We start from the raw sequence: 20,390 nt of genomic DNA, 5'->3' as shown, positions 1-20,390 counted from the left end.
AATTCACAAAGATAGGCTACCATTAGAGATACAATTTTAAAAATGCATAACCTTAACTGTGGTCCAGGGACCAGATAAATGAAAGCAAAAAGATGTCACTGCTTCCTCATCCATTAAAATAGCTTCACTAGGAAGTTGGGGTCTCAATACTGCTGTGGAAAATAGCCCACATGTATTCACAACCTTTCTAAGATGAAATTTCCTTGGTAGAAAATGTCAAAAGGACAAGAAAGTTGATCCTCAGCTCACTTTGCCCTTTAGAATTCTGAGTGTGTGTGGACCTCATCGATAGAACAAAATCTGTGCCAAGAACTATAGTAACAGGAGATATTTGAACTCTCCAATATCTCCAACTAGAAAGCACACAGGGTAGAGTTTGACTATCTAATCTATAAAATGTACAAGCATCCAATTCCTTAAACTTCCTACAATGGCATTAGCAATAAAAACATGCTAGTGCTCAAAATACATAAGAACACTTACTGTCATTCACTATTGTGATGGGACATAAAGAAACCCTCCACAGATTCAACGATTGAAATCATACAGGGTATGTTCTTTGATGATGCTCAGGTTAATATAGAAATAAATACTAATTAGGTAATTAGCTAAAACTCAATGGATCAAAAAGAAATCAAATTATGTTTTGACTTTGAACTAAATAGTACAGTTTGCTATGTCTAAACTTCTGCAATACAGGAAAAGAAGTATTTAAAGAGATATATGAAAAACACTGTAAGTAGATACTATAAGCAAGAAAAGCAGGAACAACCAGATTAATCTTCTATTTTAACATAGTGAAATAGAAAACAAGTCAAAACAAAAAAAATGAAAGTAAATAATGCAGATAAAAATTCATGAAATAGAAAAAATAAGGATAATATAGGATATTCACATGGCTTAACATTTTTTTCTACTGGCTATTTTTGTATGTTTTATTAAGTTTTTAATTTTAATTTTGGTATAGTGAACATACATGTCATATTAGTCACAGGTGTATAATATAGTGATTCTTCAATTGTATACTTTATTCAATGCTTATCATGATAAGTGTACTCTTTAATCCCCTTCTTTTATTTCCCCCATCGCCCCAGTCACCTCTCCTCCTCCCATCTGGTAACCATCAGTTTGTTCTCTATGGTTAAGAGTTGATTTCTTTGTTTCTCTCTCTCTGTGTCTCTGTCTCCTTTTTCCTTTGCTATTTAGTTTTGTTCCTTAAATTCCACATATAAGTGAAATCATATGGTATTTGTCTTTCTCTAAGTTATCTCGCCTAACATTATATTTTCTAGCTCCATCTATGTCGTTGCAAATGGCAAGATTTCATTCTTTTTTATGGCTGGATAATATTCCATTGTATATTTAGACCACATATTCTCTTCCATTCATTTATCGATGGACACGTGGGCCACTTCCATAATTTGGCTATTGGCAATAATGCTGCAATAGACACAGGGGTGTGTGTATCCCTTTGAATCAGCGTTTTTGTATTTTTTGGGTAAATACCCAGTAGTGTGCGTGCCAGATCACAGGGTAGTTCTGTTTTTAACTTTTTGAGGAAACTCCATACCGTTTTCCATAGTGGCTGCACCAGTTTGCATTCCCACCAACAGTGCATGAAGTTTCCTTCATGGAGAACTGCATCCTCACCCGCACTTGTTTCTTGTTTTTGATTTTAGCCATTCTGACAGGTGTGAGATGATCACATGGCTTAACATTAATTCTCAGAAAGACCAGTAAGATGTATAAAACCCTACCCAATATAACAATGGAAAAACAGCAACATCAAATCACAAGTATCGGGAATGAAAAGAGGATAGCACTATAGACAGGTACTCCTGATATTTAAAATATATACACAGTTCATCCCTGAACAACATGGACTTGAACTGCATGGGTCCACTTCAACACAGATCTTTTTCAATAAATACAGTACAGTGCTGTAAATGTATTGTCCCTTCCTTATGATTTTCTTAATAACATTTTCTCTTCTCTAGCTTACTTAATTGTAAGAAAACAGCATAAAATACATATAGCACACAAAATATATGTTAGTCAACTGTTTATGTTATCAGTAAGTCTTCTGGTTGTCAGTAAGATATTAGCAGTTTCGACTTTAGGGAGTCAAGAATTATATGCAGATTTCTGGCTACATGGGAGTTCTATGTTCCCAACCTCTGCTCAGGGATTCAACTGTATGATAAACAATATTTTTACCAAAAATTAATTTTTTAAATAAAAAAATTTAAATAGATCAAATGATGTATAAAGGAGAAACATAAATTTTAAAATATTTACTAAAGAAATTAAATTTTTATTAATAATCTTCAAGTGAAAAATGACTCTTTTGTAATTGGCTTCACTATTTACTATTAATGTTTAAGAGAAGGAGGGGAAAGTGGGTGATGGGCATTGAGGAGGGCACCTGTTGGGATGAGCACTAGGTGTTGTATGGAAACCAATTTGACAATAAATTTCATATTAAATATATTTTTAAAATAAAAATAAAAATTAAATAAAAGAAACAAGACCATTCTTACAAACCCAAGAGTGATCATAAAGGCAATATTTCCAACCTATATTTATGAGTCTGTCATGAGTCTTATATAGAAACTAATATAAAAATTATAGGTAAGTCAGTCTCATAAATTTCACTTCAAAAGTTTTAAATAGAATATGAACAAATAAAATATGTCAATATATAAAGAATAGTAAACTCTCACTGAAATGTGTGCTTACACTACAAATGTAAATGTCATTTAATGTTTAAAAATAATGAATTTAAGATGTTTCCACATCTAGTCATGTAAGAACCATTCCCACAAGATTTGCCTTCTGTGACAAAAAACTAAATTCTGGAAAAAAACATATGAACAACTATTTTCAGAGATTGTACAATAGGCAGTGAATTACTATAATTCTTGACAAAGAGGAAACAAATCAGGAGGGAAAGATTTTAAACTTGAATACATAACAATAGAAACAAACCAAACTTAAGATTGAGTTAAAAAGGAGGGGGGTCTGAGTGGCTTACTTAGTTGACATCACTGGAGAAACAGTTGGGAAAATCACAGCTTATGGACACAGGCCTAAAATATTGAGGTATAGCCATAATATTACAGAACACTACCGCTTGCCACAACTACCATCACACAATCTATAACATAATACAGTGTATTATAGCTGTAGAGCCCTTTTCTCTCTGAGAAAGAATACTTATAAGAGTTCAGAGTCAAGAGACAAGACAAAAGCAAAGACGTTAGAAGATACTACTTTTCCAGAAGTACCTAGAGCTTCAGCAACACAGCAAATATTAAACACATCCTAAAAAGATTATCCTAGCAAGTTTTTCATAAACCTTCACACTAATGGCCTATTTACATCAGTTTCTATTGTCTAATACAAGGTGTTCTTCTTTCAACAACAAAAAAATTACTGTGTGTAACAAAAGGAAGAAAAAACCCAAAGCAAGCAACAGAATCAGATGTGGACATATCTAACAGGGAACTGAAAATAATGATGATTAATACAGTAAGGGCTCTAAAGGAAAAAGTAGCATGCAATAACAGATGACTAATATAAGTGGACAAAGAGAAAATGTAAGAAAGAATCAAAAGAAATGCTAGATATCAAAAACATTGTAACTGAAATGAAGAATGCCTTTGATAGGCACACTAGTAGACTGAACAAGTTAGAGGAAGGAATCAGTGATTCCTGAAGACTGCTCAATAGAAACTTACCAAGCTTAAATGCAAAGAAAAAAAGAGAAAAACTTAACAGAGCATGGCATCCAAGAATTATGTGACAATCTGAAAAAGTGTAACAAATACTTAATTGGAATACTGGGAGGAGAAAAGGGAAATGAGAAAAAGGAACATCTGAAGAAACAATGGCAGTAGAACTTTTCAAAATTAATGACAGAAACCAAAACACAGATATAGAAGATTAGAGAACATCAAACAGGATACATACCTAAAAAATCACAACTATCCATATTCAAAATACAGAAAAAAATGAAACCTTGAAATAATCCAGATGGAGAAAAATCACAGCCATCTCGGGAAGAGGATTTTTATTTATTTTTTTGTACTGGGGGGGGGGGAGGGCTGGGAATAAGGAAATTCACAGCTATTTTTCTATCCCCATAAGTTTTGATGTGTGAAATAATCAGAATGATGTTTTACTACATAATCATGCATCTTCAACAGATTCATCCACACTTTTGTTTTATTTTATTTTTTAAAAGGGGGGGGGGAGCAGAGGGGTAGAGGAAGGGAGAGAGAGAGAGAGAGAGAAAGAGAGAGAGAGAGAGAATCCTAAGCAGGTTCCATGCTCAACATGAAGCCTGATGCCGGGCTTGATCCCACAACCCTGCAACCACAACCTGAGCCAAACCAAGAATCTGACGCTCAACCTATTGAGCCACCCAAGCGACCCTATACATCCACACTTTTAAAAGAAAATGTAAAAGGAGTGCGTTTTGTGTGGTGAGCAGTGGTGGTGGCTCGTTGGAGTTTGATATATATGACACACACATACAAAGCTCTTTTGGGAAAAATGTTGGGCATACACCTTGTGGATAAGTCCATTTTTTTTATTGATTCCTTTAAATTCAGATGATCAAACAGGCAGAAGGCATTGTAGAATAAGTCACACACAAAAGTAGTAATGGGAACTGTATACAACACATTGCCTTACAAGTGTAGTGAGCTGTTTCAAAAAATAAATAAATAAACAAAATATAGAACAATGGCAACACCAAATGCTGGTGAGAATATGAAGCAACAGTAATGCTCATTCATGGCTGGTAGAACAGCCACTCTGAAAGAAAATTTGGCGATCTCTTACAAAATTAAATACTCTTATAATATGGTCAGCAAAGGAGTCAACCCAAAGGAGTTGAAAATTTAGGTCTACACAATGTCTGCCCACAAATGTTTATAGCAGCTATATTCACAATTGTTAAAATTCATGGAACTACGAAGATGTCCTTCAGCAAGTCTATAGATAAATCAACTTCGGTACATCTAGACAATAAAACATTATTAGGAATATTGGAGGACAGGAAGAAAACATTTAAGAAGGAACAGATAAAAATGGAAGAAAAAAGAAAATACACGGAAAATAACTATCATCCAACACACTCAAAAAATAAAGAAAAAATGGGGGAGGAAAGAAAGAGAGAAAAGAAAGAATAAGAGAAAAGAAATTTTAAAAGAAAACAAACAAGAAACAGAGGAAAATAAAGGAAAAGCTACTTCCAAAAAATCATGAATCCAGAAGAAAGTTTGAAAGATTGCTGGCAAGTTTGATATCTTAAAACACACACACACATGCACACACAAGGTTAACTTAAAAAATAAAAATAAGGGGCGCCTGGGTGGCGCAGTCGGTTAAGCGTCCGACTTCAGCCAGGTCACGATCTCGCGGTCCGGGAGTTCGAGCCCCGCGTCAGGCTCTGGGCTGATGGCTCAGAGCCTGGAGCCTGCTTCCGATTCTGTGTCTCCCTCTCTCTCTGCCCCTCCCCCGTTCATGCTCTGTCTCTCTCTGTCCCAAAAATAAAATAAATAAACGTTGAAAAAAAAAATAAAATAAAATAAAAATAAAAATAAAAATAAAACTGTTCAATAAAGAGCAATCTAATCATGGTAATAATACTAAAAAGTAAAGGGAAATTAAAAAATTTAAAGCTTGATTATAAAAGAAAGTTATAGAAAGATATCAACTAAAATAGAATCACAAGTCAGATGAATAAAAGTCCAAAAATTTTGACATTGCATCATTTCAAATCTGTGATTAACAGAATACACATAAAGAAGTTTCCCCCAAACCCAGAATGTTTTTAAATGGCAGGAAATAATTTAATAGATGTGGACAAAAAATAATGGAGAGTTTAAAATGTGGAAGCATAGTATACCACAGGTAGAGAAAATAAGCAATGGAAAGGAAGAAAAAACACAGATAACTACTGAGAAGAATAAAGTCAATAAGCAAAATATAATTATAAAAACAGATAATAGATTATGGGTATATAATAGAAAAATGATAAATAGATGACAGATAAATAGGCAAAGATATACATAGAAAAATCTTATGTTAAACTATGATGAACAATATGCATAGTTATTAAAAACAAAAAACTAAAGACAAAAATCAGATTGAATTAAAAAAGGTAATTAAAATGAACTATCAATAACCTATCAAGTTTAAATATAAAAAGCATTACCTTATAAATACCAAACACGGGGCGCCTGGGTGGCGCAGTCGGTTAAGCGTCTGACTTCAGCTCAGGCCACGATCTCACGGTCCGTGAGTTCGAGCCCCGCGTCGGGCTCTGGGCTGATGGCCCAGAGCCTGGAGCCTGTTTCCGATTCTGTGTCTCCCTCTCTCTCTGCCCCTCCCCCGCTCATGCTCTGTCTCTCTCTGTCTCAAAAATAAATAAATGTTTAAAAAAATTAAATAAATAAATAAATAAATAAATAGCAAACATGACTTACTGTGTTACATTAACAAAACCATGAAACTCTTCAAGAAAATTTCTGAGTAAGTATATTAATGAAGGATGATTAACATGATTCTATAGTTAAATAAACACATTTATTTATTATTTATTTATTTATTTATTTGACAAATATAATTGAGCACCATTTGGTAGCATATAGAGAGTGCCCTAGGCTTTGGGAATAACATGTTGAACAAATTAAAGCCCCTATTTTCACTGAACTTACATTCCATGTGTGAACAGATAATTTTAGAAAATGTCTAAAATTCAAATACTAAACTAACAAAACTTTTTTCACTTTTTAGGTATTGGTAGAACCTCTTCACATGGACTTTGAAAACAGCAGAGAAGGATGGAATACTTGCTAGGGTTTGATACCAGAAGCAGCTGATTATTAGTGATATTGGCCATGCACGATTATGGAAGTGAATGGGGAAAAAAGCTTATAAATATATGTTTCTTGCCTCTGTTTCTGGTGGCCCCCTAAAGTTGTTGTAGAAATAGAGTAGGCATTTCAGAAGAAAGTCAGATGTGAGACAGGGGAAATTTTACTTTTATTTTATGTATTTTTTTATTAAAATAATTTTTAATAGGAAATTTATTGTCAAATTGGTTTCCATACAACACCCAGTGCTCATCCCAACAGGTGTCCTCCTCAATGCCCATCACCCACTTTCCCCTCCCTCCCACCCCCCTTCAACCCTCAGTTTATTCTCAGTTCTTAAGAGTCTCTTATTATTTGCCTCCTTCCCTCTCTGTAACTTTTTTTTTCCCCTTCTCCCCCATGGTCTTCTGTTAAGTTTCTCAGGATCCACGTAAAGGTGAGAACATATGGTATCTGTCTTTCTCTGTATGACTTATTTCACTTAGCATAACACTCTCCAGTTCCATCCACGTTGCTACAAAAGGCCATATTTCATTCTTTCTCATTGCTACATAGTATTCCATTGTGTATATAAACCACAATTTCTTTATCCATTCATCAGTTGATGGGCATTTAGGCTTTCCATAATTTGGCTATTGTTGAGAGTGCTGCTATAAACATTGGGGTACAAGTGCCCCTATGCATCAGCACTCCTGTATCCCTTGGGTAGATTCCTAGCAGTGCTATTGCTGGGTCATAGGGTAGCTCTATTTTTAATTTTTTGAGGAACCTCCACACTGTTTTCCAGAATGGCTGCACCAATTTGCATTCCCACCAACAGTGCAAAAGGGTTCCCGTTTCTCCACAGCCTCTCCAACATCTATAGTCTCCTGATTTGTTCATTTCAAAGATGACAGATTTCTGCAGAAGCAGTGTGGACTAGAGACATTAAAATTCCAGAAAGAAAAGAAACTTTCACAGAAGGAACTAATGTCTACTCACTGGGATCATTTGCTGCATCCAACTTTTGGTCAAATGTGAGAATTTGGGCTTAACCTTGGTATAGGACCACTTTTGTGGGTCAAACAAATCAAAAACACTTTGGGAAGTCCAGTATAATTGGAACGAAAAATTGAGAACCTCAAACAGATGGCTAATTTTACTACTATAGACCTGTGCCAGCCTCTAAAGCTGTCTGGTATTTAAGACTAATGAGTTAAACTAATCCAGAAGTTTCTTCCTCAAGATATTTGCCAAATTTTGAAGATGAATAGAGCAGGAGTCTTAAACAGCTGATATTTATGTTTCTGATATATATGTATGCAACTTCTGTGTGCCAAAAGGCATTCATCCCACTTCAAAGCATTAATTAGAATCTTTGGAGAGGCACACACTAGATATAAGAGTGATCCAGAAATAGGTTGGATCTATCTACATAAATCCAGCTTCCATTCAACATAATTCCTGTTTGGATTAAGTCAGTCAGCCTCACCTCTATCTTCATATCAAAGGAAATAGTAACTTATCAGAAACATACAAGAATTCCTTAAAACAATGTTTGGCATTCAACATGAATAAATAATCAAGTAAAAATATAGAGTTATAAGACCAATAAAAAACAACAGGAGAAGTAATAAAAGATATAGATATTATAATTAGGATATTAAGATCATATGTTTATTATTGATGGTTTGTTCAAGGAAATAGAAAGAAATTAATAAAATGATTAAAATATGGAAATTTCAATAGATATTTGAAACCTATATAAAAGAATCAATCAGCTTAGCAGAATTAAACAATAAAACATCTAAATGTAAGAATGTAGTAAATCATTTTAATAACTGGGGCGCCTGGGTGGCTCAGTTGGTTAAGCGTCCGACTTCAGCTCAGGTCACGATTTCACGGTCCGTGAGTTTGAGCCCCGCGTCGGGCTCTGGGCTGATGGCCCAGAGCCTGGAGCCTGGTTCCGATTCTGTGTCTCCCTCTCTCTCTGCTCCTCCCCCGTTCATGCTCTGTCTCTCTCTGTCTCAAAAATAAATAAACATTAAAAAAAAATTTTTAAAAAATAACATTTGAAGCCTGGCAATGTAAATTGGAAGACAGGTAAATAATAAATGCCCAAAATTAAAAAAAAGAAAAGAAAAATATGGTGGGTAAGGTACATGTGGGGCACAGCCAATAGTTCTAATATACATGTAAGTTAGCATCGCAGAAGTGTAAGAGAGAGAATATAAGGCAGAAGTAATATTCAAAGCAAATACTGCAAAGAATTTTCTAAAATGCGGTAACATCAACCCACAGACTCAATCAAGAAGCTCAGGGAAATCCACTCAGTGAAGACACTCAGTGGTCTCTTCATTAAAACTTACTGAAATTGGGGGCGCGTGGGCGGCTCAGTGGGTTAAACCTCCGACTTCAGCTCAGGTCGTGATCTCACAGTGAGGGAGCTGGAACCCCGCGTTGGACTCTGTGCTGACAGCTCAGAGCCTGGAGCCTGCTTCGGATTCTGTGTCTCCTCCTCTGTCTCCCTGCCCCTCTCCCATTCATGCTCTGTCATTCTCTCTCTCTCTCAAAAATAAATAAACCCTTTTTTTTTATAAAGGAAAAGAAGCTTTTTGAAATTTAATGCAGGCAAAATCATTATGAATTCAAAACCCTTGGAAATGAGTTTTTGTGTCTCTCCAGTCAGTAACTAAATATACTTTTCTCAAGTCTGGGCCATTGCCAAAGGGAAAATAGAATAGGTAATGGAGGCAGGATATATAAATACCATGTACGGTAGCTGCTTCTGCTATTCCTCCATATTTCTTTCTTCTCCATACTGATTACAATCAGGAAAGGAAAAGGCAAATATCACCAGGGAAATCTCACACAAATCTCACAGGCAAATATCACACAAGGAACTTACTATTTAGGTTGTAAAGGGAGCAAGACAAGAGGCAAAAACAAGCGAACAAAAGAACACTGAGGTAATGCAGAGATAATAACTACCCTTTCAGGGATGTGGTTTAAATAAAAGGAAATGTATGGCTCCTGAGGCTAGGTCACAAAAAACATTGCTGCTTCTGCCTGGCCCTTGGATTGCCTCTTCTGGGGAAATGAGGTGGATTTCCAGACCTCAGGTACTCAGAGCAGCCACTGCCTGGGGTTGTGCTTCTTACTTATGAGGGTGTGATGTAGGGATGCTTTGGTTTCTGGGAACTCAGAGGAGAAACCTGAGGACAGGGCGCTTCCTACACCTGCTTATGTATCTGAAGGCCACGATGTATCTGGTTCTGAAAAACCCTGGAGCCAATTGCTTTTGGGAGGTCAACTTCCTGCTAGGGCCATCAGACAGACACCAAGACCAAATACTGGAAAAAGTAAATCTGATTGTTTTCTCCCACTTTCTACTTTTTCTGCAGTGCCTCTTATTGTCAGTGTCTATCAGGAAACCTGACAGCAAAGGAGACTGGGTGGTGTAGTTTTTCAGCATCGATCCCCAATATCACAGAGTGAAGTATTAAGTGGAGTTGAAAATTGTCATTAAAAATTAGCATATTTTCCTGTCTGACAGTATACTTTTCTTTCCTTATATTCAAGATTATAAATACGTCTACTCGACTACTTGGGACCATGAAATATAAGTAGAAAAGCTATGCTACTTACAAATGGGAGTATATAGTAGCCTCTACATTGTATTGCACCTTAGCTTCCTCCTGATTGTTACTGATCATATCCTTTTTTTTAAGTTTATTTATTTCTTTTGAGAGAGATACAGAGCTCACGAGCAGGGGAGGGGCAGAGAGAGAGGGAGAGAGAATTCCAAGCAGGATCTTCACTGGCAGCATGGAGACTGACATGGGGCTCAATCTCATGAATCTTGAGATCCAACCTGAGCCAAAATCAATAGACAGACGTCAACTAACTGAACCACCTAGGCGCCCCATTACTGATGTTATCTTAAATGATATTCACTCAGATCCCAGAAAGAGCATCATGTGGGGCAGAGTCTTTAGCCAACCTGCATTTGACATGTGTTGGGAAGGAGAAATAGTTAAGGTTTAACCACTGGACTTTTGATGTTGTTTGTTAATGAAGCACACCACAGATAATCATCAATAGCATAGCAATGATGACCTTATGAACAACTGAAGAAAAGAAGCACAGTGGTAACTATTCATATGTTTTCCTTGTTCTGTTACCTGTCTACATTCTTCCAACTATTTTATACAAAAAAAAAAAAAAAGACGATGATGACTTTAAACGAGGTAATTTAAACATATTTTTGCAAGGCATCAAAGAGAGACTTTCCACTGAACTACAATGGCAATGAATGTCACCCAAAGAAAAAGAAAACGGATGACAATGTCCCCTTCCCTTGGTAAAGAGATTGAATCTGCTTTTGATCAAAATATAGGGGCTTTACATTAGGCAAGAGTATGCTGTTCTCCCCAAAGTTGCTCTTTAGGAGCAACTTATAAGTGAGGAAATGTTTTATTGATTTAAGAATTAAAGGAAGAGTCTATGCTAGTTAGCACACATTTGCTAATCGACTTTTTTAAATCTAGCTGAAGTGACAAAGGAAATAGATGCTTTTTCAAGTCTAGTTTCTTTCCGAAAAATCATGTTCCCCAAATAAAAAATCCTTCCACACACCTTCTAAAAACAATAACTTAAAAAGCAAGTGTATGTATCATTACCCAGGGCTCAAGCCCTCAATGTAATTAGAAGACTAGAATAATCATCTCTAAATCCACCGGAAAACAAGGAGTAATGTAGGAACTTTGTGAGGTGTAGGAAAGTTAGTTGGATTCTTAGATGTGACAAAAAAATTTTAATGAAAAACAAATACAAACTCATAATGTTAATGAGAGTTTACCCTAGAAGGAATATCATTCACTAAATGGAAAAATAATAACTTTTGTGTATCAGATGGCCAATAACTAGGGAGTCCAAAGGAAAAATATTGGAAAGCTTTCAGGATCTGAACCAGATTTCTTAAAAAGACATCATTTATGAACAGAAGGAAGACCTTGTATAATAGTTTTCCATGCTGCATAACAAATTACCACAATCTTAACACCTTAAAACACAAATTATCTCACAATTTCTTAACTGAGAAACCTGGGCACTGTCTAGCTGGGAGGTCTGCAAAGCTACAATCAAGCCATAATGAAACCTGAATCATGATCTGAAGGTTTGACGGGGGGTAGGTCCACTTCAAAATTGTTGGCAGAATCAGATTTTTAATGGCTATCAAATTCCTGGTGGCTTATTTATAACAACGGAGAGAGAGACTCCACAGCAAGTTTGTTAGCAAGAGTTTTATAGCACATAACATAATCATGAGAGAAATATCACATCATCTTTGTCATATTGTATTGACTGGAAGCAAGTTATGGAGTCTGCCTAGACTTGAGATGAGATTGTACAAGAACATGGACAGCAAGAATTAGGAATCATGGAGACTCCTTTAAACTCTACCTGCCGTATCTTGGAAAGGAAATATTTTCCTGGAAACTGCGTGGAGAATTCTTTTAAATGGCCCAAATCGTGCTAAACATGACATTACAAAATATTAGAAAAAAGAGGAAAATGTACTATGTTTTGGCTGGAAAAATACTGGCCTTTATTTAAAGTTCTATTAAAATAAGTTAACCAGCCTAAGCCACCAGTATTCCCCCCTGACTCACTCCCATAGATTCATCTGCTACAGCAAGTTCAGGAAAGGGCAAATATATCATTCTGAGGACAAAAAGAATTTAACACAGCATGCATAAAAAATACTGTAAGAAAAAGACAAAAATGTGAATCAAATAATTCAGTAACTGGAAACAAGTTACCAGATCCCAAACAGACTGGTAGGAAAAATTAGACAAATAAAAAAAAAGCAGTACTTAAAGTCTGCTTGCCTTATTTTCTAATGTGGAAGAAGCAATAGGTAAGGAGGTTTCCAGATAACCAGGTTCATGAGTTTTATTTTTATAAATCAGTCTTACAATTTGGACTGTATCTGGATGATGTGCCTATCTACTAACTCTACCTTACCTAAAATAGGTACTCAGTATGTTTTTTATTAACAAATGAAACATTTGAATAGCACATTTTATATCTTTGTGGCCCTTTTCTCTTGCTATTTTCTGCCTCTTTGCAAGTTTACATGAAATTGGACTATAGTGCCTTGACAGACATTTATCTTGGGTTAAAATAAAATAACATTGATAATATGAAACCCAAAATAATTCTAAGACTTTTTTTCCCTTACTATTGTTCTATACATTATGCACCTTTCTGATGTTTAGTTTAAAAAAAAAAAACCATTTGCCAAGAATACTTAATTAAAATTATTCATCTAAACTTTAGGGTACACTTGTCAGGAATATCTCTCTCCAGAGACATTTTAATTGTTTTCCTGCAAGAATTCCCTGTGATACTTAGGGAAAAAAAGAAAAAAAAAACAGATAAAACTGGGGAATTTGTTTTGGCAACAATAGTTAGAAAACCAAATTTTCCTACTGGAAGGTTAAGGAAAAATAAAATAAAATAAAATAAAATAAAATAAAATAAAATAAAATAAAATATTACAACCAATCTTTACAAAAGTTACTAGGAACCAGGTCTAATATTATATTAGTAGTCTTCCTAGCATCTAAGGTTAGGACATTGTTATTTTTATAGGAATTTTGGAAAACAAGGGATACTAAATGTGTGGTCTTGGATTGCGCAATTTAAGATAGTTCCTTACAATGTGGAGAAACAGGAACCTTCTTGCACTGTTGGTGGGAATGAAAACTGGTGCAGCCACTCTGGAAAACAGTGTGGACGTTCCTCAAAAAATTAAAAATAGACCTACCCTATGACCCAGCAGTAGCACTGCTAGGAATTTACCCAAGGGATACAGGAGTACTGATGAATAGGGGCACTTGTACCCCAGTGTTTATAGCAGCACTCTCAACAATAGCCAGGTTATGGAAAGAGCCTAAATGTCCATCAACTGATGAATGGATAAAGAAATTTTGGTTTATATACACAATGGAGTACTACGTGGCAATGAGAAAGAATGAAATATGGCCCTTTGTAGCAACGTGGACAGAACTGGAGAATATTATGCTAAGTGAATATGCTAAGCCATACAGAGAAAGACAGATACCATATGTTCTCACTCTTATGTGGATCCTGAGAAACTTAACAGAAGACCATGGGGAGAGGGGAAGAAAAAAAAAAGAGAGAGAGAGAGGTTAGAGTGGGAGAGAGCCAAAGCATAAGAGACTCTTAAAAAATGAGAACAAACTGAGGGCTGATGGGGGGTCGGAGGGAGGGATGGGTGGGTGATGGGTATTGAAGAGGGGATCTTTTGGGATGAGCACTGGATGTTGTATGGAAACCAATTTGACAATAAATTTAATATATTTTAAAAAATTAAATAAATAAATAAAAATAAATAAAATTAAAATTAAAAAAAGATAGTTCCTTACATTTAAAGGATTTTCTGTCTCACAAATTTTTACTCATTCCTATGCAGCTCACCTCTTTTCTATGGCTGATAATTCTTGATTCTCACTCATGGTTTGAACCTCTCCTTATAAACGAAGAGATTTACTTAATTAACCAGCAAAATACACAACTTTCTCCCCTCTATTTGCTTATTTCACTGTAACTACTGCCCTCATCCCACATTTTTCTTTCTCTTTTACTTTTCATTCATTTTGAGAGTCTTACCCAGAAAGTTTGGTCTCTAGTTCTGCTGTGTAGCCAGGTAGAAACTTAGGGCAGGAGCCCATTTGGCTGTTGACCTCTCCTTTCCCCACCCCTCTAGCTTTACTCCTAAACAATGAGTTAGTGCCAGACACCGCTACCCAATTAAAAACTTTGCATACCATTTGAATCTCAGCCTTTCAGATTAAACATAGATTGTCTACATGGAACAGTCCATAGAGCTTTTTCCACTGTGTGACCAACTGTTTCCTGGATTGCAACATGCAGGACCTCTCCCTAGTGGTTAGGCTAGGCTTTGGAAAAGGGCTTTGGACCAAAGACTTGCAGCTGAGGGACCTCATAGGCCAGAAGGAAAGAATGAACTGCACATGCTTGGGTGCAAATCTATAGTCTTCCAGGAGGCCCAACGCCTTAGGACAACAATATGGACTTCTTCTGGTATAGAAGTCTGAGGCCCAATCAAACCTCTGCCAAGCTCCAAAGCCACAGCAACCCAAAGATGCCCAGTGATGGTAGACCTCCATGCCAGTAGATCATTTGACCACAGGAACAGTAAGTATCTTGCTAGAGGGTTTTTTTTGAGTAATAATGAGTGATGCCACTCTCATTTTCACCCATTGATTCCTGGACCCATAAATCCTGGCTATAGAAGAAAACAGTAGCATTCATTGGATGCTGACTCAGAGCATATACAGCTTTCTGGAGAACCTTGTCCCAGCCCTGCAAGGTATTGTCACCTAGCTTGTGATAGAATTAGGTCTTCAAAAAGCCATTCCACCATGGAATGCTTTAGGGTGGTGGGAAACATAGTAATACCAGAAAACTCCATGAGTGTGGGCATATTGCTATACTCCCTTTGCTATGAAGAGAGTTCATTGATCAAAACTATACATACAAAGCTGTATGTAAGACCATGGTAGAGGAAAACACATTCTCTTTCTCCATGAATGGCAGTGTAAGCAGAAGCATTGCATTCAGGGAAAGTAAATTCATATGTAGATTGTCTATTCTAGTAAGACAAAACTCTGCCCCTTCAACGATGGAAGCAGCCCAGTGTAATCAACCAGCCACCAGGTAGCTAGCTGGATGATCACCCCGGGAAACAGACAATTTTGGGAACTCAGTCTTAGTCTCTGTTTCTGGTAGACTGGGCTGCTGGTACCTTGGTGAATGCAAATCCATGCTGCTGAGATTCTGCATAACCTCCATCCCTGCCACTATGGCCACTTTGTTCCTGAGCTCTCTGAGCAATGATGAGAAAGGCTGGGAAAATACGATGACTGGTATCCACAGAATGGGCTAACCTATCCACTTAATTATTAAAATCTTCTGCTGAGGTCATCCTTTGGTGAGCATTCACATGGAACACAAATATCCTCACATATTTTTGCCCTCAAGTAAGGTTTATCTATATGCTTTCCTGAAAAATTTCCTAGTCACAAATTTTCCAATCATGTAACTTCCAAGTGCCTTACCATTAAATGAAACCATTGGACACCGCCCATGAATATGTATAGAATTGAATGCCTGGTCATTTCTCCTTCTAAGCAAAGTGAACAAACAGATGCACTGTTTGAAGTTCTACCCACTAAGAAGGTTTTGCTTCACCACTGTCCTTCAGGAATGTCCCAGAAAGGGGCTGTAGAACTACAGCCATCCACTTTCAGGTGGTTCCTGCATATCATGTAGAAACATCTGTAAAGCAGGCCCAAGACTTCTTTTCCTCTGTCATTTAATCACAGAGAACTCCCCATGAAGCCAGAGGTACAGGCTGGGAGAGGAGGGCAGTGTAGCCGGAATGGGGAGCATGGGTGTTCGGCTGCTTCTTCAGGTTACTTTCTTGTGCCTTCAGGGCCTGCTTGAACCTGAACACATATATACCACTTTCATTTGATGATGGAGAGATGCTGTCCACACCAACTATATGGCTTCTTGAATTAGACAAATACCCAGTTCATGATTGCCAGCTGAGATTGCATGGTAACTTTGGGGCTTTATTGTCAAATGTTTAGTCTCCACTGAGGTCTAGTAACAGACCAAGAGCTATTTCTCTAATGGAAAGTAATTATCTGCAGAATATGGCAGGTCTTTTCTTCAAAATCCTAAAGACCTATGCTGTGACTCATCTATAGGAACCCACCAAAGGCTCCAAGCAGAATCTCTAGCTGCCATGACCTTTTAAGCATCACTGGATCTGCTGGATCATGTGATCCCACAAGCAGTCTGCACCTGTTTCCCAACCTTCTCCTGTTCCTGGCCCCACCCAAAACTAGCAGCTTTTCAGGTCACTCCATAAATGGGCCAGTGTAACAAACCTAAATGAGGACTAAGCTGTCTCCAAAATTCCAAAAGACCGCTAAATGTTGTTCCTTATTTTTGGCTTTAAGAGAGGACAGAGGCAGGGCCCCTGGGTAGCTCAGTCATTTAAGCATCGGACTTTAGATTTTGGCTCAGATCATGATCTCACAGTTTGAACCCCTCATCAGGCCTTGCACTGACAGGACAGTCTGCTTGGGATTCTCTCTCTCTCTCTCTCTCTCTCTCTCTCTCTCTCTCTCTCTCTGAAAAATAAATAAATAAACTTAAAATTAAAGAAAGAAGGGCCAGATGCAGCAACTTATCTTTCACTTAGAAGAGATATCTTGATATGCCCCAGAACCTAGAAATTTCACTGAGATAGAAAGCCTCTGAATTTTAGCTGGATTTATTTCCCAACCTCTGCCGTGCAAATGTTTTACCAATAAGTCTGGAGTAGTTGTTACTTCTTTCTCACTACATCCAATCAGTTTAATGTGATCAATGTAATGGATCAGTGTGATATCTCATGGAAAGGAAAGGTAATTAAGATGCCTACAAACGAAATTATGACAAGGGGTTGGAATTGATGTACCCTTGAGGTAGGACAGAGTATTGAACCTGTATTGCTGGCCTTTCTAGCTGAAAGCAAACTGTTCCCTTGATCTTTACTAAGAGGTATTGAGAAAAAGCACTTGACCTACTTAGACATTTTTTCAAATGAGCTTACCACATGATCCAGGCTCTGTTGTTTAGCTCTTCTGGTATATTAAGTCCAAGGGAGATTCAACTTTTTATGGGAGATCAATATGCCTGATGAAGCCAAATAATAAACCCCAATGAGATTTCAAATAAAAAGAACCTTACATTTTGAAGCTAAGTTTTGTCTTCCTCAAAAATCAAATACTATTTTAGAAAATGTCTGGTTTTCAAAAAGTTCTAGTGGAGGCTGAATGTCTGCTCATAATGCAATAGACGACCCTAGAACCTGAGCTGCTCACCTAAATTGGGCATTTTAAACTGAATCATAAAGTGGGCATTTCCAGTACTCCAAATTATACATTTTATTAGTGGAACTGGAAAACTAACAGAGCCTGAAATCATAAGCAATTTCTGTTAACAGGTCAATCACTCTCCCAACATACCTGCTTCTGTCACATGGGTGGCCCATTAACACATGTCTGTGGCTTCTTCGAGAGTTTTCTATGAAGAATTGACTAAAAAAAAAAAAAATCAGGATTGCCTTCCAGAGGCCTTGTCTTCTCAAGTACCTTCTCAAGTACCTTGTCTACTCAAAAGAAATAGCTTCATAAAATGGAATCAACTGTTGAATTACCACTACTTCTTCAGCAGAGAAACAAATCATTGTAAAACTAGCAAGCTATTCATCATTATGCAATTATTTTCTCTGATTATATGACCAGCACATAATGTTGTTCACTGACAACCAGAATATACTGTTTTGACGAAGAAGGAGTAAAGATATGGGCGGTATCTCTCATTCATACTTGAAGACCCATTTAAAAATATCAGATTCCTATATTTAGGGCTCTAATATCTGTTGGCTTAGAGATTTTAGTACCCACTGGAGGAATACTCCTACCGAGAGACATAATATATTTCAGTCCAACTTAAAAGTAACAATTAACATGCATACTAAACTTAGATTCCAAATGCCACTAGACCAAAAAAAGTGGATTATGGAGTAGATTTAGATTATTAACTCTGAATATCAAGGGAAATAGGTTGCTATAAAGTGGAGAAGAAAAATTTTGGATTTTTAAAGGTGATTTAAGCTACCTTCTTTTATTATTCTTATATATAATATAGCACCAATATAGACAGTACCATGTGTCTTCTTTTCACTTCTCCTTCTACATATGATGTGTAAATGGTAGTTAATTTAGTATTTATTCCACAGATGGCCATATGTCCAGGTAGTTGCCTAAAGCAATTAGAGAGGAACTCATAGCTATCATCGAAAAATTCTGACTTGATTTTGAATATAAGAAGTCACAAGGTATTTTTCTCTTTTTAGGAAAATTTGGGGGTTTTTTATTTTGATTTTCTTTTTTGTCAGTCCCAAGAATAATTGCTGGGTGCCAGAAACAGAAATATATGTTTCAGAATGGGCATGTCGCAGTTGGCTTTGAAAGTGCTGGACTATGGGGCGCCTGGGTGGCTCAGTCGGTTAAGCGACTGACTTCGGCTCAGGTCATGATCTCGTGGTCCATGAGTTTGAGCCCCACATCGGGCTCTGTGCTGACAGCTCAGAGCCTGGAGCCTGTTTTGAATTCTGTGTGTCTCCCTCTCCCTGGCCCTCCCCCATTCATGCTCTGTGTCTCTCTGTCTCAAAAATAAATAAACATTAAAAAAAAAAAAAAGAAAGAAAGTGCTGGACTGAAGTGAATCTTTTTTTGAAATTAGTCTGGTGTTAATTTTCCTTTTCTAAAATATGTTGGATATTTTAATTTATTCATTTTAAGCACGAGCTTTTTGGGTTTTTTTTTTTTATTTTAGTTTCATTTTTGGTAAAACTCTATCCCCAACATGGGGTTTGAACTCACGACCCCAAAATCAAGAGTCACACGCTCTACTGACTGAACCAGTCAGGTAGCCCTCATTACTTTTATTTAAATATAATTTTTCCTTTCTAATGGTTTTATATTTATAGAAAAATTACAAAGATAGTACAGAGAGTTCCTACATACCCCTTGCCAATCTTCCCATGCTGTTAACACCTTACAATACTATGGAATATTTATCACAATAAAGGAAGCAAGAATGGTATACTACTAACTAAACTCCACACTTAATGTCGATTTCACTAACATTTTTTCCCTTGATGTCTTTTTGCTGTTCCAGGATTCCATCCACGACACTGCATTAATTCTCATGTCTCTGAGGCATGTCTTGACTCAGACAGTTTGTCAGGCTTTTCTTGTTTTTGATGACCTTGTTGTTTTGAAGAACACTGGTCAGGTATTTTACAAAATGTTGTTCAATTTGGCTTTGTTTGATGCTTTTATCCTGGTTAAACTGAGAGTGGGTTTTGAGAAGAAAAACCATAGAAATAAAGTGCTATTCTCATCACACCATATGACCACATTCATACTGTCAACATGACTTAACATTGATGATATAAACTATAGAGTTATCTGGCTGAGATAGTGGTTTCCAGGTTTCTCCCTTATCAAAACAAATTATCCTCACACCTTCCGTAACAATGTTCTCTATAAGCAGTTCTCTAACAGGATCTCATATTCAAGAAGCTAAGTTCTACTTTCTTGAGGTTGGAAGGTATCTGCATAAATTATTGGGAATTCTTCTCTACAGAAAAGTTGTCTCCTCTCTCTGATTTAGTTATTTCTTAAACCATTATGAATTATGGACTTGGTATTTATTTTATACTTTGAGTTATAATCTAATACTATCTTCTTTTTTTTAGTTTTATTTTTTTTAATATATGAAATTCATTGTCAAATTGGTTTCCATACAACACCAGTGCTCATCCCAAAAGGTGCCCTCCTC

This window comes from Prionailurus bengalensis, chromosome B4, assembly GCF_016509475.1.
Source record: "Prionailurus bengalensis isolate Pbe53 chromosome B4, Fcat_Pben_1.1_paternal_pri, whole genome shotgun sequence".
NCBI lineage: Eukaryota > Metazoa > Chordata > Mammalia > Carnivora > Felidae > Prionailurus > Prionailurus bengalensis.
Note: the sequence above shows the minus strand (reverse complement) of the source record.